The following is a 23,493-nucleotide window of genomic DNA, read 5'->3' on the forward strand; positions in this document are numbered from 1 at the left end:
CTGTTCCTCGTTTGTATGAGAATGACCATCATCTACTTGAAATTGGAGTACATGTTTGAGTCTATTTTTAGTTGCAAATTTTCCATTTGAACTATTGTACATATTTCATTTGGAAAGTGGTCATACATGCCTATTATTCTTTATTTTAAGCGAGTGAAATATTTCATGCTATATATTAGTCTAGTTCACTATAGAAGCTACAACCATTGGAATGACCAAATCTTCTCTATGATTTTAATACTTGGTTGGATCGAGTTTTATTTAGAAATATGTTTCCATTTCGTTGTTTTTTCTTAAGTTCATGATGGATTACTACAATTTTTTTATGCAAGTGAAAATTTTGAGTTGAGTAGTGTTGTTTGTGGTTGATAGTATTTGTAATATTTGAATATATGTATAATAATAAAATAATAGGAAAGTTTATTATAAGTTCAATAGACTAGATAGGGTCTCCATGTGTTCACTGGTTTGGAAGATGAATTGAGCATCTAATAAGTGGTTAGTCTGGTTCCATTTGGGGTTTTTTTATTTTAATGCAAGTTTAATTTACCCCCAGTGAACTTGAACTTGGTTGGATCATTAGATGAATATTTTTAAGTTGACATGGATTCAACTTGAGGATGCTACTTAATTGATAGCATCTTTGACAATCAATGGGATATCAACAATACTTTCCAATGCCATCTTGGAGAACCACAATGCAGCCATATAGATAAGTATTGATTTAGAAATGTTAATTTATTTATGAGTAATAATAACTGTTTGAAATTGCAAACTCTTGAGAATAAAATAAATAATCCATCATAAATAATATAAAATATATGTTTTCATGATGATTGATTTTAAAGAACACAAGTTTTATGCCAAAGTCAAGTTTGATATTTATCAAAATCAAATCCAATATTAATAACTAGTCCTCTTGTATATAGGAACAATGGCATCAAAAAACCTCTCCAATGACCCCTTGCAAGGATGCTCCATGGGAGGAGAAGTGTCATGTATACTTGAATTTTAAAGTTAGTTCATGTTTTCAAGTAGGTTATATTTAATTGTTATTATGAAAAAAAATAAGATTGTGAAAACCTCTTGTTGGGCACAACAATAGATACCCATATGACTCAAGTGTCGACATATATCTCGTCATTGGTGGATAGACGTGAGCCATATAGAGATATTCTGAAACCTAGTTCCCACATGCATATTATATTCCATTCTGAGGGGTCTATTGGGCGTGCTATAAGTACACATTCAAATGCTAATTAACATGTTCAAGTTTATGCTATAATTTAAATGTTGACATGTGAATAATCTTCTTTGACACATGTTTAATGTGAAAAAGCATCATTGTCGACAGGTGTGATGAGGCTCATCAATAGGTAAATTATATGGGCCTTAATGCCACTCTCTAGCTTATTAAAGTCAAGTTTTCTCACATTTCTTTACATATTTTAATATATTTTACTTGGTGAGAAGGGTAAAGGTGAGATGTTATGTCATGTGGCCTAACGTGCATTAATTGTAGGATTTGGAGCAGTTTTGGGCTAATTTAAGTGCTAATTTGAGATTTTGTCTCCCACCTTAACTCCTCAATCACTCGAATGTTCCTCCACTAGATCTCATCAACTCAGAGTTACAAGCAGCCAAGCTAATCGAGTTCATTGGCAGGCAATCCAGTAATAGTTGAAGAAAAGTCAATCTCAAGTTTGGGTGCCAAGCCTCCCTAATTTTTAGGAAGTTGTTGGTAGATTCTGCTGTATAAATAAGAAAGCCTAGGGCCTCATTAGGACATGACGTTTTATTGTAGCCAAGAGGCAATTTCAAGCTAAGCTATTGTGATTGTTATTCGCATGTTATTTTTGACATTTTGATGATAATGAAAAGGGTTTCTTTGATCCAGCACTGAGTTGACTCAAAGGGCTAAAGCTCTTGGGTTAGGGCCCAACCCTAGCAGCAAATGTTCCTCTTTTTGTACATGTATTCTTAGATTAGAATCATAGATTAGTTGTTAAAGTTATCTCCACTTTGTTTAATTTACAAGTCTTTGAATGATTGGTTAGTTTTTCTTCCATTAGTTGGAGAAGTAGATTAGTGTTACAGTAGTGAAAGAAAATACTTCAAAAAATCTTATGATAGTGGCCTCATCCTCATATCCCTCATGGGATCATGGTTTGAGGGCTTCACTCTCACAACCCCAAAAACAAATTTATCTTTTGTTTATTACATAGCTTAGGATTTCTTGTTGAGTAGATCATTGTTTCTGATTTCTTAGAACCACCTACAATGGTCATTTTGGTTTCTTGAGTTTGTTGTAGAGTAGAAAGCATTCCATTCTAGAGATTTAAGCCATTAGCCATCAATAAACAAGTTTATCAAATTCAACTCATCTTTTCGACATTTACATAAAGTTGTGCATGAATGAAGAAAAGAATATGTGTTTTTGCAGGATTTGTTGATCTACAGGGAGAAACACATTCTACTAGCATCATCTAAGCCTTATCCACCTCTCACCTAATCCTACCAACCACTAATTCAGATTTATGTTTTGTAGCCACTCTAGACAGCCGCCTTGAGAAAATCCAACCATCCTAAAGAGTTGGGATGATCCTTGGATAGTGTGCACCTTCCCCATACCTTATACCACCATCATACATCTTCCCAACACTTCCTTTCACCTTTCCCTACCTTCCTATAACTTTCAGCTAAGTTTCCTATAGTAAACCAGGACATCCTGTAGTAACTATAGCAAATCCTATAGCAACTATAGGAAACCGTGTAGCAGCCTGTCTTAGACTTTTTTGGGCAGAAATCATGATCAAAGCCTAGGGTAGTTCTTCAAATTGACCTCCATACCCCTCAATGCCATTTTGGACCAGCTTTGCCATACCTTCCTCCCCTACAAAATATCAGCTTGTTTAGCTTAGAATTTACATATCTAAATTGAAAACGAAAAATACTATTTTTGCAATATTTAGCTAATGCATGCATACATCAGTCATAGCAATGTTAGGATAATTTCCATGCCTACTTAGTCTAGATAGCTAGATGATAGAATGAAAGGTTAAATTAGGTCTCTTCTGCAAGTAATGTGTGTTAATTCTTAGCTAGGTAATTTCATGTCATTTCATAGCACTTTCTATTCAACACTTTCATTTCCTTAAAATAGGCAAGCATTTACTTTCTACATTAAAGATAGCTTTACATTCACTGTCAGTAGTCAGCCTCCTTCTAGTCAATAGAAGATTGGTTTGAAAAACCCTAGTGGTATATCACCCTAGTTGAGAAGTGACAAGAGTAGATTGTTGCATCTGCTGTGCATATAGCACTGTCACCTCCAATTTTGTACGAACCCCAGGTTGATAAAGTAAATTTGGTCACCCTAGGAGTTGTAGCATCCTTGCTGCAATACTGGGGCTCATCACTTTTTGGTGCTGTTGTCAAGGAGGTGTCTAGGTAGATGTAATTTATTCTTTCCTTTCTATTTGAAATTCAGTAAATAGATGCAATTCCTTCTTTCCTTTTATTTTCTTTCAATAGATAGTTGCAATTTCTACTTTATTTCCATTCTACAAGTAGTTCCATTCAACAAATAGTTGCAATTTCTACTTTCTTTCCATTCTACAAGTAGTTCTGAAAAAACCCTAAAAGAAAAAAGAAAAAAACAAAACAAAACAAAATTATTTCATGCCTTGTAGGAGTAGAGACAACTTACGATTTTTTTTGCAAAATACCCCTACACCATCAAATAGCCAACCTTCCCTCTTCTTCGGTGGTTGTGAGCTAGAGGACCCATTAGGAGAAAAACTAGAGATCTTTGAAGAGCCTATTGGGGAAGAAGAAGAAACCATTCCACCAACCTATACCATGGCTGAAAATAGAAATGGGATTGAAAACATAAATGAGGGTGCTTTTCCCATTAGTGAAACTAATGGAGATGCTAGGATGAAAAACATAAGCCCCTTTGCTCTTCCTCACTTCCACGGCTTAACCTCAGAGGACCCTGATACCTTTTTGTTTGAGTTTTTTATCATCTACAGAACTTATGATTATACCTCTAACAACCAGAAGTTTAAGTTGTTCCCATTCACCCTTAAGGATGTAGCATTACATTGGTTCATGGGTTTACCTGGGTACAACATCACTACCCGGGCTCAAATGCAACAAGCCTTTAATAACAAGTAGGGATTATTTTAGGTCCAAAGACACCAAAGAGGAAATATTTAGAATGACCTTAGGACATGATGAATCTTTGGAAGATTATGAGGAAAGGTTCCAACTCAGCTACAAAAGGGCCAGATGCACCCTCGATCCTGAATCACTCAAGTTAGTCCTTCTTAGAGGGATCAAGGAAGATCTCCTATAAACCCTAAACATGTTGTCGGGAGGGGACATCTACCAGTTATCTTATGATGATATCAAGACATGTTTAAAAAGTCATTCTAGGAAAGCCAGAAAGAAGGGTAGGGCTAGTCAAGCTTTGGCCATTTCATTTTCCTCCAACACATCCATCAAAAGTGAAATAGGGAACATGTTGGAAGACTTTAGGAGTGAAATGTTGCATACCCTTACTTTCAAATGGACACCATGCAAATCAAGAGGAAACAAGAGGAAACAGAAAGAGCCTTAGCTATCTTTTTCCCTAAATGCACCAGGAGGCACCCTAGAAATGAATGTTCATTGAATCTTATTGAGAACTACTCTATCTTTGAGGAAAACCACTCCATAGAAAAGTTCTCCTCTCTACTTGGATTGAAAGTTGTGTATCAAGGAACTGAAGGTGTGACTGAACAACTCTGCTATATCAACCAAAGGAGGCCTCAAGGAACTTGAACATACCAACAGGGCATGCAATGGGTGTCCTATTCATATTACAACCCTAACCAAAATGCATCCATTCCCCCTTGGTGTCCTCCTACTCATCCTTCATGGTCCACACCTTCTCTCTGGCCTTATAGACCTTCATACCATTCCCAACCGTCCAATCAATCATTTCAACCATATGATCCCCAACAACCGTAGTGGAATACACCATCACAAGGATGAAGGCCCGCATACAACTAATCTCCAGCCTTACTACCTCCACCTCCATCTCAACCACAACTCCTTTTCCCTGCTCCACCTAAGCAACCTCAGATGCCTACTCAACCAAATCTGAACCCGAACAATAAGCAGGCACAACAGGTCTATAGTGGAGAGACATCCTACCCTGCCTATGATGTGGAAATTTAAGAAATCAACCTCAAGTATAGAAGAGTGCTTCCAGATAACCAACCTTCATCTCCACATAAGGATATTGAAGAGGAAAATGAGGAGAGTGTTCATCAAGCCAATCCACCTCATTTTCCTAAGAAACTAATCAATCCTAGCTAGCACACCCTAGAAGAGACTGAACTTCTAGGAGAATTGAAATATTTGTGTGTTAAAATAACACTCCTCCAAGCTATCAAGGATGTCCCCATTTACAACAAGTTAATCAAGAAGAAATGCTTCAAACATCCTAGGAGGAGAAAGAAAGACACCCCTACCATTAATTTCATTGGACAACTGTCTAACTTAATGTTGGGGAGAGTGATTTTCCCGAAGTATCTAGACCCTAGAAGTCCTATGGTAGATGTGCACATTGATGGTATCATTGTCCCCCATACCTTGATCAATATTGGGGTTTCCATCAATGTGACGATTAAGGAGACTATGCTTAAATCAAACCTCCAAGGATCATTAAGGAAGACCATAATAGTCTTGCATCTTGCAGACAGATCCATAATAGCTTCTGAGGGAGTTGTTGAGGATGTGATGGTCTCCATTGATTCCTGGGAATACCCTGCTGAATTCTTAGTTCTCCAACCTAAGACCAAGTTCAATGGTTATCCTCTCATCCTTGGAAGGCCATGGCTAGCCACTAATGATGCTTACATAAGTTACAGGGTTGGGAATATGACCATTAAAATGGGCATTTGTCCGAACAATTAGTCTTGTACCCTCTTGCTCAACCATCTCTAGAGCATGACTTACCCTTATGGTTGGAAGAGGAGGAGGAAGATGAAGTATGCCATGCCACATCTTACCCAATATGTACCCTAGATTCTACTATGGGGGGGGGAACCTGATGAAGATGACTTGATTGATCAAATCCTACAGATTCAGCCCCCTAACACCATGTCTCTTGATGAGTTAGTAAAGAAAGATGTAGATAACCCTTGGACGAATTTGTGCCTAGCTGAATCAAGTCCTACTCATGTCAAGATGATAGAATTTGGTTCAGCTAAAACATTGAAAATAAACCCCTCTCTCTGCACATCAGGAAAAGGAGTTATGTGACATGCTAAGAGAGCATCTGGTTGCCTTTGACTGGAGTTATAAGGAAATGAAGGGATTTCACCCTTCAGTGTGTACTTGCCACATTTACATCAAGGAAGGTTGCAAGCCAATGCACCAACCTCAGAGGAGAATGAACCCAACCCTCAAAGACATAGGTAAAGAAGAACCACAAAAGTTGTTGGATGCAGGGTTCATTTACCCCATCTCAGATAGTGAGTGGGTGTCTCCTCTAATGCTGGTCCCAAAGAAGAATGGAAAATGGAGGATATGTGTGGACTACAACGAGTTAAACAAAGCTACCAAAAAAGACTATTTCCCTCTACCTTTCATTGATCAAGTCTTGGATGGTCTTGCAAGAAACAAGTTCTTCTCTTTCTTGGATGGATTCAATGGCTACAATCAGATCTAGATTAGCCTAGAGGACCAAGATAAAACCACCTTCACTTGACATTGGGGTACTTTTTCTTATAGGGTCTGTTGTAACATACTTTATTTTTTTATAAGTTAGTTGTTATTTTATAAAATAGGGTATAAAAAATTAAAGAAAAAAATTAAATATGAAGAAATAGAAAAATAAAAAGAGATGAAATAGAACCCCATCAAAAGAAAGTAAAAAAGATTTGAATATGTGTGCTTTTTTAAAGTGCCACTTCATGAAAAAATTCCATTTGTAATAATAAAGGTTTGTGTGCATTTTGTTTTTATGCCATAACATTTTCTTCTGATCTAAATCAAATTGTCTTGATCTGAGCATTTAAATTTTTATTCGAGACTAGAGAATAAATTCAATAAAATAGTTTAATATTGGTTGAAAATTAGAAATTAGGTTAGATTAGGACAAATAAAAGGCCTAATATGCTTAAAATTTGGCCTAAAGTCATATAGATTAGGTTTAGAATAGTTGATTAGATTATTAAGGGTAGCTTGTCTAAATGCGCTCGTGATTATTGTTAAATACCCTGCTTAAGTGGTGATTAATTATTGTAAAGGGTCATAAGTAAATATTTTTTATCAAGCTCACATACGACAAAGATGTTTGTCGACAAGTGTTAATGATTGAACCAAAATAAACGGTTGCCACCCTTCCCTCCCAGATCAACGGCGAGGAAGTGCTTCGCACCCCCCAGCTATGAAATGAAATAACGGTGAGGAGGGAGGGGTGCGAAAAGTGGTTTCCTCCCACACGCCACCACCCCCCCCCCCCCCCACCTACATGTTTCCCTCTCAATGTTTCGCACCCCCCGCTTTAAACTACTTACCACTATCCCCCCTTTGTAATCCACTATTCCCACTCCCACGTCTTCTGATACCACCTTGACATCCAATCCTTCCGTGCCACCTTCATCCAATATTTCTGTACCACGCTCCCTCCATATATATTTTTTAGTCGTTCCCGTTAACCATTACCGCTATCCATTGTTGAATAAATGCCTTATCTGTTGCCGATTAAATGCCTTATCTGTTGCCAAATAAATGCTTTCTCATTCCACTGTAAATGCTTATCCATTTCTATAATCCTTTCCCGTTAAATCATTAATTTTCCTATTAGTCTGTTATTGACAACTTCTACTGTAACGGTAGCTTAAATTTCCCTATAAATACTCATTGTCCCCATTACAGCTTCTTTTCTTACTGCTCCATTACTTCTAAATTATTCAGTTTTCCTGCAAAATTTCTATTGAGCCAAGTCTGTACCCTGAGTCATCACCCAGCTATCTGTTGAGCCTCCATTTTTTCCAAATTTTCATGATTTAACAAAATAATTTTATGCATGTACTAAGTGTCTATAATTATTATTATTCGTTTTGCGCATTATTAAGTTATTATCTAGAGGCATTTGGAGCTGATAGTTCTTGATCTATGAACTCTTCTTGTTTTGTTAATTTAATGTGAAAATGTCATTAATGTCAAACTATTTTGTGGCAAGCGCTAACATTCCTATAGTAGAAGTTCCTATACTAGTCGTGCCTGCACTAGCTCTGCCTGCACCAACATGCCTCCACCAACATGCTTGCACTAATTTGGGGCTTTCATGCATTGACACATCTCTAAGGAAATATGAAAGAGGTTTTTGTTCAAAATATTGTTTGAACACTTCCACATAAGATAAGATATACCCAGGTCGTACAGATTTATGTTTAGGCAATAATTAATGCCTCAGCCCCAAATTCGCAACAGTTTCCAAACTTCTAACTTCCACCTCATTTTCCATGCAGGAGACAACGACTAGAGAAATTATGGAACATGGGTTTTGGTCCCAGTATAGAAAATTGACAAAGCCTCAAACTGATTTCTAAAATTCGTAAAGGTAAAAAAGTTACATAATGGTATTTGAGGCAGTTTTCTAAAAATAGACAGTTTTTCCAAAATTTTAGCATCTCAGATTTCAAACAATGATTTTCGGGCACAATTTTTGAGCCAATGGATCTGAACAAGAAAATTTGAAGAGAGGCTATTGTTGAAAATATAACAAGCTATATTTCCTCCAAGTAGTTTTCTGAAATTCGTAATGGTTAAGGAGATACGCAAAGTTCTTTGGAGGCATTTTGTTAAAAAACAGTTTTTCCAAAATTGTAGAAAACGACCAGATTTGGGAAATTCGTGCCAAATATTCATTCCTTCAATGGGTAAATGGTTGTACTAATATTTTATTGATGAATATCATTTGGGATTCAATCCCCATGTTATTTGCTAAAGAAACTATCATGTAAAAACCAATATAAAAGAGAGGAACTACGTAGGTGGAGGGAGGATGGTAGTTTGTATTTTGTAAATTGTATTTCAGTTGTAGAACAGGGAATTAGATCTTGTTGCGCAGGGAAGGAGGAGCTGCGCACCAGTGGGATGATCCCTTGAGGGGACCATTGGAGCCAGCACTGCATTATTTAATGAATATGTAACAAGACTTCTAAAATGAATTTCCTTGGCATTAAATTTTGAATTCTGGTTTATAATCTGAAATGAGTTTATTTGGCAATCACTTCAGAGTAATTTTGTTTCTCCATATTGTTTTGAAGATTGTGACTTAATCATTGCAAGGGCAACGAGTTGGATAGTTGGGCCCACTAGCCAGTCCACTGCCCCAAACCTCTTAACTTTCTTTTGCTACATTTTAGTTTGCTTTGTGTGAGTGTGATCTTAGATAATTTTGCAATTTCATTTCATAGATCTTCTTTCAATCATTTCAATTTCAATTTCATTCCAAAAGATTTATTTTACTGCTTTGGTTATTCAAGTTTAATATCAATTCTTTTGGATGTATTTTGATAAAGGTTGAACTAAAGTAAATAGTGAATGTTTTAACTGCATCTCTTATTTATTCTTACAAAGATTTACCCCGATCTCATTGCGGCATAACAAAGATTATTTCCAGAATGTAATGGTGAAATAATTGCTAATCAAGAGTTCTGGTTAACTTAAATTAACATGTATTCATGATTGCCTTTGAATATTATATGAGACAGATTCCTGTACTTTTGCATAAAAACATTTATTCCTGCACTTTTGCAGAAAAACATTTATTCTTGCACTTTTGCAAGCAGATGTCAGGATCAGCATAATGAAAGATTCTGAATCTTGTTGACAAAACACTCACATAATTCTTCATTATAATTAAATTTTGCATATATTATAAGGAATTATTTAATTAGATCAGAACAAACAATACAAATTATATATTGGTTCTTATTGCATATTTCTCTAACAGTTAAAGTATTGAATTGTCTTTAAGAGAAGCAGTGCATTATTATCTTGATTCTTCTTAAAACATTCAATTATTTCCTTAGATTAGTTGGAATGAAGTTGTTGTGTGATTTCTAGTTTAATTCCATGTTTGCAACATAGCAATAATGTTTTAAGAGGTTTCACATTCTTTATTTCTTGAATCACATTCTTTTGAACGGGGCCTAGTTCCCTTGTCCCCTGGACAACTGAGGAAGACTTACTGCAGGAGTAACTCAACCCAGAAGAGGGGTCAGAAGTAGATTCCCAGAGTGTGTTTACTTTGCTTTGAAGAGTCTTGTTTATTTTTTTTGAATGATGCTCCTTTTGAATTTCTTGCAAGAACTTGGTTTTTATTTAACAAATCCCTGAGGTCATATTCTGGCATATATTGTGCTACACCTATAGTTTACTTACTCGGATCGACAAATTAAATGTTGGTGTAAATCTTGGATTTATACCACCCAGCATTTTGGCGTCGTTGTCGGTGAGGCGCTCAGGGGATTGACCTTGGTGATCTACCGCATTTGTTTTTTTTCCCTCACTTAGTTTCTCTTGCAATTTGATGTTCTTTGAATTTACTTCTTTCCTGCACTATTGCTTTAAGGTTTCTCATTTTCTCTGATGTTGAAAGAACCCCCCACCCTACATATACACCATTCATGTGCTAACGAATGTACCAGTTGGCTTACTAAAAATAGGAAAATGATATTATGAGGAATCATCTAATGAGGAATATTTATGCTGCTACAGAGACATACAATTCGTCTAACAAAGAATTAACAATTGAAAATTTTAATATTTTGATTGAACATAAAAATGATATCATTAAATCTTTAATTTAGAAATTGGATGATTTGCAGGAAGAGTGGGAGCAGGATGAAAACCCACCTTTTATCTTTTGTGCCAACTATAGAAATAAACACCTCCTTGGAAAGTGTTCACTTAGTAGCCCGAAAATTTGCAAAATTTGTGAAGACGATCATCCAACATAACATTTTCCATTACTACCAGGATTACTAAAGGTACTTAGGAAATCAAGTAAGGAATCAAATCGACTACCAGGTATAACCCAAGGCCCATCACCATTTGATACTTGGAATAATGCTTATTTTCCCAAGCAGGCTCATCAACATGTTTATAATCCTGCAGTTTCATGGAAAAATTTTAATCCTCCTCTAATTGAATATCCTACTTCATGGTCGCAGTGGCCCTCTCCTTGGCCCTCATCCTCGAGCCAGATACCTCCATGGCCTCAAGAATCATTTGGATCCTTATATCTAGGGCAATCTCCCATGAAAATTCAATCATATGTGCACCAACAACAACCACAATTTCCAATGCACCATTAAGTTATCCTCCCTCATGGTCTCAGCTGCATGTGCAACCTTACCCTAGCCTCAATCCATACCCTACCCCTTATCCTAATCCTTACCCTACTCCTTATCCTTACCCATACATAGCTCTCATTCAAACCCTAATATGTACCCTAACCCTAGTCCATACCCTTACCCATACCCTAGACCTAACCCTAGTCCATACCCTAATCCCAATCCAAACCGAAGACTTAGTCCAAGAATTAACCAAAACCCTAGCCCAAACCATATCATAAACCCTAATCTAAACCATGAGGTTGCACAGCAGTTGGAACCACCTATTCTTCCGGTTGATTCCCATGTTGAACAAAATACTACATCTTCCATGTTTGGAAAGGGAATGAATTTGGAAACTTCCCCCATTACTACTGAACATTCACCCTGAGAAGTTATCATTCAAAGACCACCAGAGGAGAAATATTTCATTGGAACTCTTTCAAAATTTTGTTGAAGCTCAAAACCCTAGAATCTCTCTCAACCATTCTTGTCAATTTGAAAATCAAATATTTGAGCCTGAATTTGACGGATTTATCTTTTTTCTTTCACCAGATTCTTTGTGCCTCCAGGAGAGTGACTATCAAATTGTGGAATACTTGCATCAGTTGGAGAATCATACATATGTGGATTTCATCGAATCCTAGTTTTGAGCAGTCATCAAGCCACCTTATTTCCTCATCATTCAAAAAATCTTGGTACCATATCAGTTGAAGCAATTGGTTTCTCACGCTTTGGTATGTCTTGAAGTCTATTCTTTAAAACTAAGTGTGAGTATAATCAACATTTTGTTGTGCACTTGGTTGCATTGGAATTCCTCCTATACTTAAAAGGGAGTCTTCCACCTCTTAGGGTAGAGTAGGGTAGAAGATTAAAGAAATGCCATGAATAAAGTTGTTACAACAATGCAATTGGGGTTTTGACTTTCAAAGCATAGCCACTAAAACTGATTTTAATCCACATCAGTTTTTAACACACACATCTGTGACAAATCGTATTGAGTATGATTCACTCCAATACCTCATGATTTTTCAAAAGTAACCATCATTAACCACTCTAACGAAGTTTTCATATGAGATATATATTTTTAGTTTCCCTAAGAAGGTAGTATTGGAGAGCCCCTATGGTGGACCACTCTTGTAAAGATTATAATAAGCTATTCACGAGAATGCTAGCATTATTAACTTAAAGAATCTTTCAATCATTATCTGGGATATTTTTAAAAAGTCTTTAAGGTAGAGGAACTAACCAGTAATGATTAGTCATTAAAAACTTTTCACGCCATCCTGCACTCTTAAGGAGTAGATATGTCTCCCCACTTATTAAGTAACCTTTAAGGTTAATCAAAATCAGAATTTATAAAATATTTAGGGGAGGATAGGAGGTCTCATGATGAGCCAACCTACCACGATCATGAGACCTAACATGCATGACATTATTGTTGATGGTCATCAAGCCAGAGTAATGGATTTTAGCTGAAAACTTGGAAGACAGGAGGTCTCATCACGAGCCAACCTGTTCATCCGTGTTATTTCTTGTGAGTGGCACTACCATCAACTGGTTACCAAGCCAGGATAGTGGCCTTCATCTAATTTTTAAAAAGTCAAATAAGCTAACTCTGAATCTATATCTCGTGAGTGGGACACGGGCATTTTGCTGGGTTAAAAGACATCCCTGCCAAGGTTATAGGCACCTATGGGCAGCAGGGCCATGTCTATGATATTAAAGTTAATTGCATACTATGACTTACTTGGTTATCTTTATCTTTCCCTAAAATTCATCATTTTATTTCTTGGATAATGGTTTTAATATGCTTTGAGCATGATGCTTTGAGTTCTATCTTTCAAAAATTAGGAATATTTAATGATGTGGTACCCTTAGTGGAGGTAATTCTTTGTACTCGATTAAGGAGAAATTTAAATTCGCATCTGCATGACAACAAATTTAGAGTGTTCAATTTGTTGATCGGCCCAGGAAGGTGTCATTTTGTTCTATTTTATCTCCCTTTTCTGGTATCACAACTCACTTAATTTTTTATGGTATTTAGAGAAATGAATTACTCAGCAATGATTACTCACCAGGTTTTGATGGAAAACAATGTCTATTGATTGTGTTTTCCTCTAAATAAGAACTATGTGACGTAGGTACAAGATTGTTGTATTAGGTGAAGGAATCTTATGGTAATTTTCTTGAAATTGCGCCCTTTCAACAAGGATTTGATTTTTATCATGGGTGTTAATAAGACTCTGGATATAAATAAGAGCTATGAAATCTATGACAAGCAAGGAATTCAATTGAAACAAGATAGCATGTATGTGATGTCTATCATAAAGGTGCAGTATTCCTTTTCCATAATTTATGGTACAAAGCATTGTTTTCCTATACTTGATATTGTTGTAATTTTATCATTCCTACACTCAATACTTTCATAAGGGATGTAACATGGTTTTAGTTGGCACTGTAATAGTGATGTTGCAAACTTAATGAATGCTTTAAAAATGATGACATACCATGATATCTTCATATTTCCTTGTGGATATTTTTGCTGACACTTTTATCGGGAAGCATAGTATGATATTTAAACATTCCCCTTGCCTTCCTCTATGATTTTATAATCTTATGGTTTGGCTTGCATGAGGACATGCAAGAATTTCAGCGTGGGTGAGTGTTAAGCCTCCATTTTGTCCAAATTTTCATGATTTAACAAAATAATTGTATGCCTATACTAAGTGTATAGTTATTATTATTTGTTTTGTACATTATTAAGTTATTATCTAGAGGAATTTAGAGTTGACAGTTGTTGATCTATGAACTCTTCTTGTTTTTTTAATTTAATGTGAAAATTTCATTAATGTTAGGCTCCTTTGTGGCAAGTGCTAACATTCCTATAGTAGTAGTTCCTATATCAGTTGTGCATGCACTAGCTCTGCCTGCACCAACATGCCTGCACTAATTTGGGGCTTTCATGCATTGACACATCTCTAGGGAAATATGAAAGAGGTTTTTGTTCAAACTATTGTTTGAACACTTCCACATAAGATAAGATACACCTAGGTCATACAGATTTATGTTTAGGCAATAATTAATGCCTCCGCCCCAAATTCGCAGCAGTTTCCAAACTACCAACTTCCACCTTGTTTTCCATGCAGGAGACGGCAACTAGAGAAATTATGGAACACGAGTTTTGGTCCTAGTATAGAAAATTGACAAAGCCTCAAACCAATTTCTAAAATTTGTAAAGGTATAAAAGTCACTTAACGGTCTTTGAGGCAGTGTTCTAAAAATAGACTGTTTTTCCATAATTTTAGCATCTCAGATTTCAAACAGTGATTTTCGGGCATGATTTCTGAGGCAATGGATCTGAAAAAGAAAATTATGAGAGAGGTTATGGTTGAAAATATAACAAGATATATTCCCTTCAAATAGTTTTCTTAAATTCGTAATGGTTAACGAGATACGCAAAGTTCTTTAGAGGCATTTTGTTAAAATAAAAAATAAAAAATTCTAGAATTGTAGAAAACAGCCAGATTTGGGAAATTCATGCTAGATATTCATTCCTTCAATGGCTAAATGGTTGTACTAATATTCTATTGATGAATATCAGTTGGGATTCAATCCCCATGTTATTTGCTAAATAAACTATCATGTAAAAACCAATATAAAAGAGAGGAGCTACGTAGGTGGAGGGAGGATGGCAGTTTGTATTTTGTAAATTGTATTTCAGTTGCAGAATAGGGAATTAGATCTTGCTATGTAGGGAAGGAGGAGCATCGCACCATTGGGATGATCCCTGGAGGGGACCGTTGGAGCCAATGCTTCATTATTTAATGAATCTATAACAAGACTTCTGAAATGAATTTCCTTGGCATTAAATTCTGAATTCTGGTTTCTACTCTGAAATGAGTTTATTTGGCAATCACTTCTGAGTAATTTTGTTTCTCCATATTGTTCTAAAGATTGTGACTTAATTGCTACAAGGGCAACGAGCTGGATGGTTGGGCCCACCATCCAGTCCGTTTCCCCAAACCTCTTAACTTTCTTTTGCTGCATTTTAGTTTGCTTGTTGTGAGTGTGATCTTAGATAATTTCGCAATTTCATTTCATAGCTCTTCTTTTAGTCATTTCATTTTCAATTTCATTCCAAAATCTTTATTTTACTGCTTTAGTTATTCAAGTTTACTATCAATGCTTTTGGATGTATTCTGATAAAGGCTAAAATAAAGTAAACAGTGAATTTTTTAACTACATCTCTTATTTATTCTTACAAATATTTACCCTAATCTCATTGTTGCATAACAATGTTTATTTCCAGAATGTAATGGTGAAATAATTGCTAATCAAGAATTATGATTAACTTAAATTAACATGTATTCATTATTGCCTTTGAATATTATATGAGACAGATTCCTGTACTTTTGCATAAAAACATTTATTCCCGCACTTCTGCAGAAAAACATTTATTCCTGCACTTTTGCAAGTAGATGTTAGGATCAACATAATGAAAGATTGTGAATCTTGTTGACAAAACACTCACATAATTCTTCATTATAATTAAATGTTTCATATATTATATGAAAGTATTTAATAAGATCAGGCCAAACAACATGAATTATATATTGGTTCTTATTGCATATTTCTCTAACAGTTAAAGTATTGAATTGTCTTTAAGAGAAGTAGTGCATTATTATCTTGATTCTTCTTAAAGCATTCAATTATTTCCTTTGATTAGTTGGAATGAAGTTGTTGTGTGATTTCTAGTTTAATTTCATGTGCAACATAGCAATAATGTTTTAAGAGGTTTCGCATTCTTTATTTCTTGAATCACATTCTTTTGAATGGGGCCTAGTTCCCTTGTCCCCTGGACAACTGAGGAAGACTTACTGCAGGAGTTAACTCAACCCAGAAGAGGAGCCAGAAGTAGATTCTTGGAGTGTTTTTACTTTGATTTGAAGAGTCTTGTTTATTTTTCTTGAATGATGCTCCTTTTGAATTTCTTGCAAGAGCTTGGTTTTTATTTATCCCTGAGGTCATATTCTGGCATATATTGTGCTACGCCTCTAAGTTTACTTACTCGGATTGACAAATTAAATGTTGGTGTAAATCTTGCATTTATACTACCCAATACTATCTCTGCAGTTTTTGTCATGTTACCATTTATGTCTAATATTATGGCTCCAAGGAAGAAGGAAAAACATTTTGTTGGTTCTTCTTTAGCACATGAAAACTCGCAAACTTCTGATCCTCTTCACCTAGACCATATCCCATTAGTCAACCAATACTTCAAAATCAAAGATACTGAGTGTGAATTTGACATGCTTGAATTGCATAATTGGCTCAGACAAACATACCTTGATTCAGAGGATGAAATAACCCTCTAGGAATCAAACCTTCCTCTGTACATGTTTCCCCAATCCCATTCTGAATTGGTTATTTGGGGTCAATCCAAGTATAATCCCTTACAAAGAACAATAGTGACTCAGAATGTTGACATTCTGATAACCATCACTGACAAAGCCATAAATAAAATGCTTTTGATACCTGAGAGTGATGCCCTCATCTTTTTATCCCCTAAAGATCTAATTGACCTATATCATAAACTTACATTCCCTCAGTGAGATGAGATCTTTGAGATTTTTCTCCCTGAAGATGTTGAGCTTCCTAAGAAAAATCCTCCTTACTCAGCATCCATTTTTCCAGAGAGAGCCAAGCAAATTATTTTCCTCATTTCCTACCTGTTAGGCTACCCACCAGATTAATAGGTAGATGAGGCTATCTTAGGTTACTTGTCTATCTTTTCAAAGAAAAACAAGCCTACCTTCATGTATAATTATAGTCGATTTTTGGTTGATGTTATGCATGAGCAGCTTATGAATATCACAACTTAAGGAGTATTCAAATACTCTTCTATCTTATTTCACATGTTTATTTTTCAATAGGGAGACAAATTACCCATTGTTTTACACAAGCGGGATGAGAAACAAAAATATCAATAAGTTATTCATTGGACCTTGTTGATCAGAAAGAACTCAAATGAGTTCAAATTTGCAAATTTCATAGACCGTTTCATTCACCCAATAGCACAAATTTTCAGCAGTCAAAGTGAACCAAGAGTTAGTCCTGAAATCAAGAGGATCTTGCACCTTAATGATCAAGTGAGAACAAGAAACTGGTATCTGTACCATAACTACACAGAGATCATAGTATATGGGTGTGAATTGGCTTGTATGCTCCAATGAGAATTTTCTCTTTGGAATATATTAGGCAAATGATGAATATGGATGAGCTACATTTCATCTTAGGAAAGAGAAAATCACAGTTTAATATTAAAGCACAGGTTGGGTCATTCATTTGCAACATTAAATCAGTTGGCTCAGAGTCAGATGCCATACTCAAATAGATTGGTTTTCAATCCAGCTTCACTTGGTCCTACGATCCTTTCAACATTATTTCAGATTTAAGGGTGGAGCTTAAGACTACTCATAATCATACACCTAGGCCTGAAATTGAGAAATTTAGAAATCAGGAATAGTGGGAAGAAAATACTCTTCAAGAAGCAGAGGAACAAGTCTTGCCTGCTTCTACTCATCAGACTCTAGTTTCTCATACTAAGATTAAAAAAAGGCCTAGTGAAGGATCATCATCATCAGCAATGGCAGAAAAGGAGTTCATCCACTACTAGAATAAACCAAGGATTGAATCAAAGGCTACTACTACTATTGCAACTCAAGGTCAAAAGGAGCCTATAGTCATCAACCTAGATGATTCACAGGTATCTATAGGCACTGAGGAGCCTGTAATTACTACTCCTTCCTCTTCCACTTCACAAAATTTACTAGAAATTACTCACTCTGCTAGACCAAGTGAAACAGAGGATTCAAATGTTTTCACTAACATTCTAGAGATTAAACACAATCATGAACCTTTAAAATATAATGTCTACGCACAATTCTGGAAGTGACTTCCACTTCACAACATATGTTACTAACAACTTTTGACAGCGAGAAGGGAAGAATGCAGATGGCCCTTTTGCAAGCTCAAGTACCTTTTCCCAAAGGTTCTGTTGATTATAAGAAAACTATATTCTCATTTGATGCCAATCAGATTCATCCAATTGACCAAATGGACATGCATAGGCAGTCTGGTGAGATGTTGTTCTCAACCATGACCAACACTGCTATGGCATTGTCTAAGCTTAAAACTGCTCTATCAAATGTGCAGTCTCAATTGAAAATTGAGAAAATATCATCTCTGGCTAAGGATAATAGGGTTAAGTCATTGGAGGACTTAGTCATTAAAATAGGATATGACCCTATTGATGTAAAAGCAGCAGAAGATATAATCAGAAGAAAGAACACAGATATTGCAGCATTGAGAAAACAGTTGAAACTGCCTTCTACAGAGGACCCCCAGACTAAGGAAATAACAGAAATTGAATAACATAAGGAATAAATGCTCAAACTAAAAGTTGAGAAAAATGTACAGATTAAAACCTTGGAGGAACATATTAAGGATTTGGTTAAAGAAAAAGAGAAATCTACTCAATTGTCTATAGCCCCCATCACAGTTATTCCTATTACATCTTCATCAGCCACAAGGGAATATACATCCACAATAGAGGATTTGAACAAACTTTCACAGGAACTCATTCATCAAAAGCAAGAGAATGAAAGGCTAAATAAGAAATTCTAGACTTTCAAATCACAGAAAATAAAAAATGACAGTTTGTATGTTGAGGAAATGTAGAAAATGCACAGGTTGAATAGAAGGATCGAAGAATTGTAGAGTCAGTCACTAATGGCACATACCTTGGCCCAATCCAAGGAAAGAATTTGGGTAGACATTACTCAAGCCATAATTGAAATATGGCCATCTATTCAGATCGTCTTCGAGCAGGAGGAACTCATCAACAAATGTCAAGCAGTTATTGATGAAGTGAAATAGTTTCTTAAAGATAAACCAAGTGAAGCTACTAATATGATCAGAGTTCTTAATTCAAAGAGCAGGACAGAGTTGGAGAAAATATAGATTGTATATAGAACATAAACCATTTTGGAGATCAAGAAGGTTCTCCAAAAGAAGAACTTTATGACACAACTAGAAACTAAATGTCAACCATTAAGGACCTTTGTTCAAAGGTTTCCCTTTAAGTTTAATTTACTTAATTAGAGAGGATTTCCAGGATTAGTGGTTCCAAATTATAGGCTTATTAGTTTGGAAGATTATTGCCAGAAACTTTACAACAAAGCAAGTGATAAATAAAGTTTTGTAGGCATAAAAGGGCACATTACAGGGAAGCAAGCATTGGAAGCATTATATTTTGACTTGACCATTAAGCATGAAATAAAACATCTTTTTATAAATAAGCCCACTTTTGAGAAATATACAGAAGTAGATGAAGTTTACAGGAAGTTGGTAAATCTCACCATACCAAGTGAAGAAATATGGGATCACTTCTGCGAAGTAATTGAGTAAATTTCATCTTCAACCAACAAACAGTTGGGCAACACTTTTTGGGGACCAGTCATCAATATATTCCTAAAGAATAATGCCACCACTTAGCAGTTTTCAATTTCCTATTATTTTGTACTATTTTTGTAAGATTTTGTAAGAAATATCTCTAGTAGATATTTAGTTTTGTATAAATAACTCCTCATTTGAGTTATTATGGGTTGAACCCTTGTATGAACATTGAGAACATAATTGTAACTTAGCTGGAGGATTACAAAGCTAATGATAGGATTTTGCATTTGCCTACTATAGTTTTGTTTTCTTGTAAGTTTTGACATGTGCTTATTTCATTATGCATTGCTTCATATATTCAATTCTTTATGCAGAGAACTAGGTAAGATCATACCGAGTATCAGTCAGTATTAAATCCCATGTGAAGTTATCAGAAATAACTAGAGACTAGCTTATAAGACTATTTGTTATTATAAACTCACCTATATCAATTAATTATCACACAAATGTGGATTCGTTTGAATATATTTTGTTCTACAAGAAACGTTGTTTGCCTGTATTCTTTTCTTATAACCAATAAAATATTTTGTTTGAATAATTAGCAAGTTATACCATCACATATTCTTATATTCATTCACTTTAAATCGATTAACTATAGTTAGACAAATAGCAGCCCTTTCATCTAGTTTAGTAATTGTTAAGGCTTAAGCACCTGTTTTAAATCATTCATATTATTGGTCATCCATAAAATTTAAAACCAAGAAAATATTTTAGATGCTCTGGCATGACTAACTGACCTAGAGTCATCTTAGAGGACAACAGGGTCCTTCCTTTCGGATTATGTAATGTCCCTGCCACTTTTCAGAGGGTAGTTATAAGCATCTTTGGAGAGCTAGTCCATGACTCTGTAGAAATGTATATGGATGATTTCACTCCCCATGGGTGTGATTTCATGGAGGCTCTCTCTGACTTGGGGAACATATTAAATAAGTGCATTGAAATGAACATATCCCTTAGTCCTGAGAAGTGTGATTTCTTGATGAATGCAAGGATTGTTCTAGGTCACTCAATATCCCAAGAAGGACTACAAGTGGACCCAAATAAAATTGCTATCATAAAGAGGGCCCATACTCCTCAAAATCAAAGGGATGTCAAAAAAAAATTGGGTTTAGATGGATACTATAGGAGATTCATAAAGGACTTCAGCAAAGTAGCCTCACCTTTGTTTGCACTATTTGCAAGGACTCTGAATTTTGTTGGTTAGAAAGCTGCCAAGGGGGCCTAGAAACCTTAAAGGAAAAGTTGACTACTGCACCCATACTTCGAGGCCCAAATTGGGCTCTTCCTTTCCACATTCGTGTTGATTCCTCTGACAAAGATATAGGAGCAGTGCTAGGCCATATAGATGACAAGTTGCCTTATGCCATTTATTTCATTAGAAAAATCTTGTCCAACGCTGAATTGAACTATATTGTGACCAAAAAAGAGCTTCTACCTGTTGTCCATTCCTTGAATAAATTTAGACAATCAATAGTTACCAAACCTTTGTACATACTGAGCATGCTTCTATTAAATATTTGATGAACAAGTCTGATGTGAATGCCAAAATTATTAGATGGTTTCTTTTATTACAACAATTTTATCTAACTATCATTGATATGCCTAGTAAAGAAAATGTAGTTGCATATTTTTTTTCTAGACTTGCTTTGCCTGCAAGTGAGGAAGGAATGGTTGATGATCAACTGTCAGATGTGCATTTTTTTTCTATTTCATTTCTCTCTCCATGGTTTTCTGACATGGCCAATTATCTAATGGTTGCGCAGTTCCCTCCAAATCTATCCTCCGAGGAAAAAATCATAATTGTAATAAAGAATGCCCCATTCACTTGGAATGGGGGCAATCTCTTCAAGCTAGGCCTAGATCAGATTTTTAGAAGATGTGTCAAGGAGGAGGAAGTATTTGAAATCCTTCTAGCCTGTCATGATGGGCCTTGTGGGGTCACTTTGCAACCAAGAGGACAACCTTCAAGGTACTGCAACCTGGCTACTACTGGTCCACTCTCTGCCAAGATGCAAGAAGATACACCATTCGATGTGATCAATGCCAAAGAATGGGGAAACCTACTCCCAAGGATGAAATGCCTTTGCAACCTCAAGTGAATCTTGAGCCATTTGATAAGTGGGGCATGGATTTCATTGGGCCCTTTGAGCCACCATCAGAGCAGAAAAAGTACATAATTGTGTGTACTGATTATTTGACAAAGTGGGCTGAAACCAAGGCTGTCAAGGTAGCAACAGAAGAGAAAGTGGTTGAGTTCTCAAGGGAGAATGTATTTTACTAGTTTGGGTACCCTAGAAAGCTAGTAACTTATCAAGGAGCTCAATTCACCTCACACCTAATTGAAAATTTGTTGAGGTAGCATAAGATCAAACATAGGAAGTCAAATTCTTATCATCCTCAAGCCAATGGACAAGTAGAGGTTACTAATATAGCATTGGAAGGCCTTCTCACCAAGGTTGTGAGCAGCAGTATAAGAGATTGGGTTGACAGACTAGTGGAGGCCACTTGGGCCTATAATAAAACCTGGAAGACAACCACTAGCTTCACCATTTATGACTTGGTATATGGGAAGAAGGCTCTACTCTCCACTAAGTTTGAGTACAACAATTTGAGAATGATAGCATAATTGGATTTGGATGTTACAAAGGCACAACAAGAGAGTCTACTATAGCTCAATGGTTTAGATGAATTCAGGAAGCAAGCCCTCCTACACACAGAAGTTGTTCAAGTACAAAGAAAGGTTTGGCATGACAAAAAAATCAAAGACAAAGTTTTCCAATAAGGATATTGTGCTATACTCTATGACTCCAGGTTCAAGGACTTCAAAGGAAAATTGATGACTAGGTGGATAGGCCCATATCTAGTAGAAAATTGCCATGACAATGGGGTTGTGAAAATAAGGACCATTAATGAAGAAGGTATCCCCTTGCTTGTCAGTGGATACAAATTGAAAGCCTATAAAAGACCTCTGTCAGGGGAAGAGTTCATTAGTACCATTAGTAAGGAAGTGAATGTTCTTGGAAGTGTCTCAGCTTCCAGCGCACCAAATTCTTGAGGACTTTTTTTATTTTTGGAAAAAAATGAAAAGCAAAAAAAAACAATAAGGGACCTAGGTGAAAATCTATGTGAGGCACCTGAGGCCAACGTTTGGGTTGAAAACCTCCTTGAGGTGGCCCAAGAGTGAAAAAAGGAAAAAAAAAATATTCCTGGGTGAAAACCTCCCTTGAGGTGCCTAGGGTAGGAAAACAGGTTGAAATCCTCCTTTGAAGCGACCTTTGTATCTTTCAAAAAAAAAATGCCACGACAGGGACCTCATACCTGCCCACTAATAAAATTTTGTGATTTTTTTTTAGGTTTTTAAAGGCGACAAAGGACTCAGAGTTCAAGGGATAGCAAGCCAACATCACCCCATTCTTCCTCCATTCACTTCATATCTCTCATTCCTACTATGTCTCCATCATCCATCCTCACTTCCAAGCATCAAAAACCAATTTTATATAGTTTTTTTACTTCTATAGGGTTTCTTGTAGTTACTATAGGAGTTTATTGTAGTGCTACAAGATGTCTT

The sequence above is a fragment of the Pinus tabuliformis genome, chromosome X (genome assembly GCF_031772625.1).
Source record: "Pinus tabuliformis cultivar Carrire ecotype Pingquan chromosome X, CPIR1, whole genome shotgun sequence".
NCBI lineage: Eukaryota > Viridiplantae > Streptophyta > Pinopsida > Pinales > Pinaceae > Pinus > Pinus tabuliformis.